The 7,440-nt window shown below is 33.2% G+C and overlaps 1 protein-coding gene and 1 non-coding gene across 6 annotated transcripts in view; both read right to left on the bottom strand.

The window, feature by feature from the left end:
• ADGRL3 (adhesion G protein-coupled receptor L3) overlaps window positions 1-7,440 on the bottom strand; it is an 844,276-nt gene that overhangs the window by 675,645 nt on the left and 161,191 nt on the right. The gene's annotated exons all lie outside the window — the stretch shown is intronic.
• Window positions 3,871-4,034, bottom strand: LOC116548887. Its single transcript, XR_004267598.1, has one exon. It is a non-coding gene; the product is annotated as a U1 spliceosomal RNA (small nuclear RNA).

Raw genomic sequence — 7,440 nt, 5'->3', positions numbered from 1 at the left:
TCTCGATCTCTTGACCTCGTGATCCACCCGCCTCGGCCTCCCAAAGTGCTGGGATTACAAGCTTGAACCACCGCGCCCGGCCGTATTTTCATTTTTAACATGACAAAAAGATGAAATTACTCTTAAGCTTCCTTCTCATTGAAAAACATATAACTGATTTTTTTTGTTAATCATCGACAGATCTATAAAGGGCATAAAAATGTACAACATACAGGAAACTCACAGATTATTATTATTAGGGGAAAAATGCAGAAAATTATCCTCAAACCTTATTCAATATATTACCCAACAATTTTGCTTATAGAAGGCTGAGCTTCTTACAAAATGCATTATAATTAATGCAAGAAAGGGAAGGAATATATGGTGGTGACTATCAGTTTGCCTGTCTGCATATATAAAATAGGACAGCACAGGAGGATAGGACAGGACAGGACAGGACAGGACAGGACAGGACAGGACAGGGTACCATTCCATTCCATACCATTCCCTACCATACCATACCATGGGATATAATGGGAAAGCAAAGGCAAAAGATGGGAAGGGAAGAACCCTCGCTGAGGTGTCTTCTATATACCCAGCCATTGTGGTAATAGCTAGGAATAGGGCAGTGTAAACAGATGCAGTACTTGCTCCCATAGAAGAGATTTTGTTTATTAACATTAACATCAAGGATTAGGTCTTTTCTTTATTTCCTTCAGTGCAGGGAAATATTCTTTCTCAAGTATCAAAAGCTAACCAAAGCTCTGAGAGCTTTCATAGTCACAATCAACTCCTTCTTCAAATTTAGCCGAGGACTGACTCACAGATGCTTTAACTTACTGCTGGTATCTAAGGAACAATGCAGCCATTGTCCCATGACATTAATAAAGGAGAAAATAAGACCTGTTGTGAACAACCCAGCCTCAGGAAGAGTTCTAGTATTCTGTTGTATACAGGAAAATAAGAAGCTTCTTATGAAGAGAGAAAAGTTGGTAAAATATACAGCAGATGTGACTGATGGAGGCTTGAACAGACATCTAGAAAAGAATTCAGTACAAAATGGAAATTCCATATGGGCAAGATAAGCTAATGGCTGGGGCCAGTGGGTTTCCTGCTCTCCTTTAAGCACTTCTGCATTACAAGTAGTCAACAGGCCATGTCTGTAACCCTAGGAAGACTTGGTGGGCTTCCAGAAAGACATTTCCTCAGCAACGCCTGCTCTTTTCTTTCTCTGCTTGAGAAATAACTTTCAAATTATCAATATTAAAAAAATAATAATTTACCCTGTTTTTATCCCTCAAAAATGGCTATGACTATAATTACACATGACATATGGCATTTGCATACTAATCATGGTTTCCAACTTCTATAATAATGGGAATTATCAAGCTTCTCTCGTTTATAATAAAATGTGCCTACCCTCTATACTTTTAAATGGTAATTTTCTAGTAGAACATGCTGAAATGTACCCTGCAGTTTATAACATGAAATAATAATTGTTAAACAGTACATACATATTCTATGACAAAACAGTTCAAAACAATTGAAAGTTTTCTTTGTAAGTAATGAAAATATAACAATAATTTATATTTAAGTATTTAAGAAGTTTTATTAAGAAGGTGATTATAAAGATCAATGTTCATTTGTTCAATTTCGGTAGGGATATAGTAAATTTTTAATAATAAATATCGTTCAAAATACAGAGGAGTCAAGTCAGGAATGAAAACATTTGTTCTCAGAATTTCTGTTAGAATGAGAAACTACCACTCATAAAGTAAATAGATAATTTTCAACATACACTTGCAACTAAGTGACACTGATTGCTACCACTTCTTCAAATATAAACATTAAAACTCACATTTTTTTGATGAACATACAAAGAAAATATATAGTCACCTTGGTCTTTACAGTAGCTGTATTTTTGAAAGATTGCATATTAATTCACTTTGAATGTATTGGAGACATTCACTGTTTACACAAGCTCTATACTAAAACATTTTGAAATGCATCGCAAAATAATCAGCTTTCAACAGATATATTATTTAAGCATTCTACAATTGCTCCATCTCCTTTTCTTTCAAACTTGCCAAACAAACATACCAAAACCTAACCTGAAACATGCATTCTGGGAAGTGTAAGTCAGAATAACTTAGGGAGTACACTTGATGATTCATATGATAATTATCTCAGGGTTATGGATGTAAGAAATCTTGTCCTGGTTTATGTCCCAAATTTGAGTAAGAAATTTTAAAAACTCATTAAAGCAGAAATGGTCTTCTAAGAAAAGATCCTTTTCTTTACATATTTATTTATCTTGTCTTTATCCAGTTTTTAATTCACAAAAATGTCCTTTCCCCTCATGGTAAGTTTAGATAAATAAATTTAGAATTTAATCTTGAATTATTAAATACAGGGAAAAATAGCCTAAGAACCAGTTATTGATTGTGCCAACACATGCTACCAAACACCTTCTACAGAATCATGATAGAATTGTTTCAAATAGCCATTGCAGTTTTGTAAACTTATGCAGTTTCTTAATGTCAGTTCCAAAATAATGATTTCTATCTCACATATCTATAAGGCTAAATTGTCAGGTGATACAAATCCCAAGGAAAACCCAATATGCTAGAATCCTTAGTGTTTTACTAAAGATGAGAACTTGGCATCTAATGAACTGTTCTTGGAGGTTTAAAATAGTTGAGATTGCCAAGCTAGTCACTGAATCTCAGATGAGCTTTTTCCAAAAATCCTCATTCCTCTAGTCATTAAAAAAAAAAATCAATAAATGTATTCTAACTAAAGTTTAAAAAGCTTCTGAGAAGTGACCTCTGCCAAAGTGTTTTGGGAACACTCCAACTGTGCAGGGGGCAGAATGTGGGATCAAAAAGCAGAAAGAAGGAAATAAAGAAATGCTTCTGCACAAGTGAAAAAAAAAATCTGGCTGGAGGTCTGAAAGGGATTAACTTACATATCAAATATCAGATTTCCATTGCATTGCCATTCTGCTTTATCCTTTTTTTCTTCCCCCTTTCCACATTGCCTGCAGTTCATCGCATGAAGCTTTATTTCTCACTTTGTCTAAGATTTCAAGCAGAAAATCTTCAGTACTGAGGTCTTAAAAATGGTGTGCTTTATGTTCCACAGTAACAGTCCCTTATCTGAGACTCCAACATCTGGAAATCAAACCAATGTAACTTACAAGCCTGAATCAGGAAACACGTTTGGGGGAAAAAAAAAAAAAAGCACACTACTAAAATTCTTCTCAACTTCATAGAGGCCCTCAATCAAGACCTAGTTATTCTTTCTTTCTTATACAGAGTTGTAACAAGCAGGAATCAGAAGCAAAAGCAGAGTACTGACAGACTGTCATCCAGCAGAAATACCTAAAGCTCTAAGGAAAACAGAAACAACCTAGAAGGAACTTTGGAAATAGTTTTATTATTCAAATGCAAACATCTGCAGTTTGGACACTTTAATAGGATGGGTATTTCCCTCAACTTTTCAGAAAGTTTTTTCTACCCAAAGAATTCCCCCCACGCCCACACAAACAAGATCCTAGTTAACTGATGTTTTACTCATACATGATTCAAGCTCATCATAGTAAGGTTAGGCAATACTGGTATTATAGATAAGTAAAAGTTAACCCCCCTGCCTTTTGAGGAAATTACTTTTAAGTATTTATATTTTAGGTCTATATATCAGACATAAAAAGAAGAGTATATAAATCTATATTTAAGTTCTTTAGATATTGCATGCCCATTGGGGGAAAATTCGTATCACCCTTCCAAATAATGTCCACTAATTTTTTTTTTTAACCTGTTGGCTTTCTGTAGGAAAAAGTTTATGCATCCACAGCATTGTTTTTTAATATAATAAAAATTTCACAAAAAGCAGGGGAAAGCATGAACGCAGTCCCCCACTACCGCAGATTATGCAGTCGAGTTTCCCACATTTGGGGAAATCGCAGGGGTTGGTACATCCGGAGTGCAATGGATACGACTCGCCCTGGGAAAACCACCTTTGTGATCATGGTATCTCCCCTGCCAGGTAAGTATATTCCACAGACCTTTTAAAGATCATGGATGTTGCATACAGCTAGCAAGACAACTCTTTAAAAAGTAAAAAAGTCTATTAAAGTGAAACAATATTTTTCAGGATAACAAAAGTCAAAGAACAGCAAACTATGGAAATGATTTACTTGAATTAAATTGTTGCTGTTATTTTTTAATTTAATTGATGCTGAATTTAATTTCCATTGTTACTAAATATTATCAATTTGTTGTGAAGTATGCATTCAAAGGTTACAAAGGAAATACTAATAATGAAAATGTTAACATTTTAACATTTTTTCCTACTTTCCCCCTTAACAATGAGAGTTAAATTCTCAAATTCATGAGATAAATATGCAAGCATAATTTTACATATACCTATAAATAAAAAACTGTTACATCTGTTTTTCCTTCAAGATGGTACTTCAAATTAAAAAACTATGCTTCATAGAAAACAGTCATACATTTATCATGTCTTACATGATTATTATATGCTTATTATAATTTTAAGAATTAAAGATCAAAGATAAACTAGATATTTTTGAAAAAGCAACAAAGAAGAGTTTTGAAAAACTTGTCTGAGATCATTTTTGTACTCCCCAAATCTTTTTTATTCTAATGCTTGGCAGCACCTTTTAAATATTTTAATATTTCAATGTGTTACTTTAACTTCTATTTCTATTAAAATGGATGACAATTTAAATTGCAGGCAAACATTTAATGTATTCATATTTCAAAAGAACATTGTTTACAATCATTTTCATTCAATAATCAATCTAATAAAGAAAGAGCCACGGTAAACCTAAAGCTGTGCTAGCTAACTGGGCTGCAATACCAAGTTAAATATTGTTCCTACTACCAGGACATTCACAGTCAATTGTAAACTTTCATAACAGGACACAACAATCTTGGTTTGGCAATTTAAATATCAACATTAGGTATATGAATAATAAATAGTAAAAATAACAAAGCAACAGCAATAATAAGCTTAAAAGGTCAAATAACTTAATGGAAACACAGTGTAGATCATCATCCAGACAAACTGTTAACAAGCACAATGGAATACAAGACAAATTCACTAAAAAATATTATGTAAATATTAAAAAGCAAATAAAAATAAAATATCTGTCTCTATTTCACTGCAGTCAAAGATGGTCAAATGCAAGTTGATCCAATTAAGCCAATTTAGGATCCACAACTACTTAAAAGCCTGAGCTATATACTAAGTGATGAAGGCAAAATGGATTTAGTCCAAATCCGCTTTATTTGCTTAGATGCTATTTATTACAGCTATATTTTATTATACAGTAGTAAAAAATTACAATGTGACATCCTGTTATTTCCCACTGGGAAAAGTGATACAGATGTACTATTAAACCTCAGCACAGGCATCAGGACACCAGGCTACATTCCACTTGTGCCTTTATAATGTGTCAATAGACATTGATGTTTATGCAGCTGATAGTAAAGCCAGCCAAATTACTGCCCCTTAAATGTTCCATAAAATCATGGCTTTATAGAAATCTAGAACATTTTCAGCATCTCGGGTGACTGTATACATACTGAAAAGAGAATGCTTATTTTACAATAAAGCAAGTAATGACCATTATTTCTTTTTTTAAAAAAATATTTAAATGCCTTAAATTTTCCCTAAAACTAATATACTATTTTCAAGGAAAGAAACTAGCATATCACAGAATACCTAAACATTTATCTTTGCCAAACCAAATTTTAGGTAAGTTATAAACCCTAGTACTGATCGGCTATAAAAAACAATTTGTTGAGAAATTATGCTTCACAAGAGAATTAAGACTATACTTTTTCTAAACCCCATACATATATTTCCTCCTTTCATCATTATTCTCACCAATTTTTAGTCATCATGTGTTGAAAATGTTGCAGGTATTATACAGAACTCTACACAAATAGAAATAGTCATTTATTTCTGTTATTTCAAAGAGAGAAAAAGAAAGATGATAAGAAAACTTGGTTTTTCCATTAATAGTTGACAATTCTAAAGATACTAACTGGTATTCTACAGTGCTATATGCTTTTGGCAGGAAAATATTCAGAGATTTGCCTGCTGAGATTCAGGTGATCTAAAATTTGCTTTTCCTCTTGAAGCTGAAGCATTTTTATCCTGGCTGCCATGGGGCATCCCCCACAAAGCCTCAGCAGATCCTGAAGCTGAGAATTCCTACTATCCAACAGCACCACTTCAGCCTATATCTAGACCTCCTGTAAAGGCAGAGTAAGTGAGGCACCAAGGCAGATTCATTTTCCTTGCCTCCAATATATGAATGACTAATTCTTTTTGAGATAGTTTAGAACAACCGCTCTTGAACATCAAGAGCCTTTGTTAGCTGAGGGTGTGTTCTATGCCTTTTGCACTTGCCAAGATATTGGTTCCCTTAACAGTCTCAGTAGAGCAAAAGAAAACAACAGTGTATGTGTTAGAACAATCAGTTGAACATCTGAATTATAGCTTGTATTCAATTTTTTTGTAAATTTTTGTGATCTTCAAGTCAAATAAACTCAATAACAACAATTTCATTTTTTAAGATCTTCCTATTCAGAGAACCAACTTTGGGTAAAGGGTTGTCTAGGCAGTATGTATCTGCATTACAGTTGTAATGCCATAACCATTTCCTACGGCTTGGGTATAATGATATTAGCCTACTATACTTGTCTTCCACTCCCTTCACGAGATAAACAGATTTTTTTCTGTTTTTTAGAGAATATCCTACTACTCAACGATCCCTCTAGAAGTTCAACCTAAGGCTAAGTAAGGTTTGTCATAATTGTTACAACTTTCAAGAACATGAACACAGAATTATTATTTATTACACCTATTAAATTATCATAACACAGCCATCCAAAAGTTGACATTGAATGACATTAACGTTCAAGTACTATGAAGAGAAAAGATCACCACAAACAACATTACAATAACCATTAATAGTATTACTGAATTCTGGTGATGATTATTGTCTTTCAAACGCTCTGTCTTCATCTCTAACTCCAAACTGTTTGTACATAGGGTGACTTACATTTAGAACGTCCCTCTTGAATTCTCCATCCATGGTAACAACTTCATGTATTCAGCCATCTTATATTTATTCTAAACTTATTGTATGCTAGACAATAGGCTATTTTGTCTTCTACAAAAATAAATAACACAAGAGCCCTGCTTTTTATGATGTTTAATGTCCTGTGGAAGAAAGTTGTAAAAATAAATATTTTTAAAATGTAAGGGCAATGTTTTGTCTAAAAAAAACAACTGAAAGGTGTGAAGGAGTACAGTAGATTTTGTGAGCAAAACAAACCAAATCTTCAATATAGTGATACCATTAATTTTTATAAATAATGACATATATTACCTATACTAATATTTCACGGCTTTTTTTAATTA

Source organism: Sapajus apella, unplaced genomic scaffold, assembly GCF_009761245.1.
Source record: "Sapajus apella isolate SASKATOON/1434 unplaced genomic scaffold, GSC_monkey_1.0 scaffold5, whole genome shotgun sequence".
In the NCBI taxonomy this organism is placed as follows: Eukaryota; Metazoa; Chordata; class Mammalia; order Primates; family Cebidae; genus Sapajus; species Sapajus apella.
The sequence above is the reverse complement of the archived record's forward strand: the minus strand, read 5'-3'. Positions and strand labels throughout refer to the sequence as shown.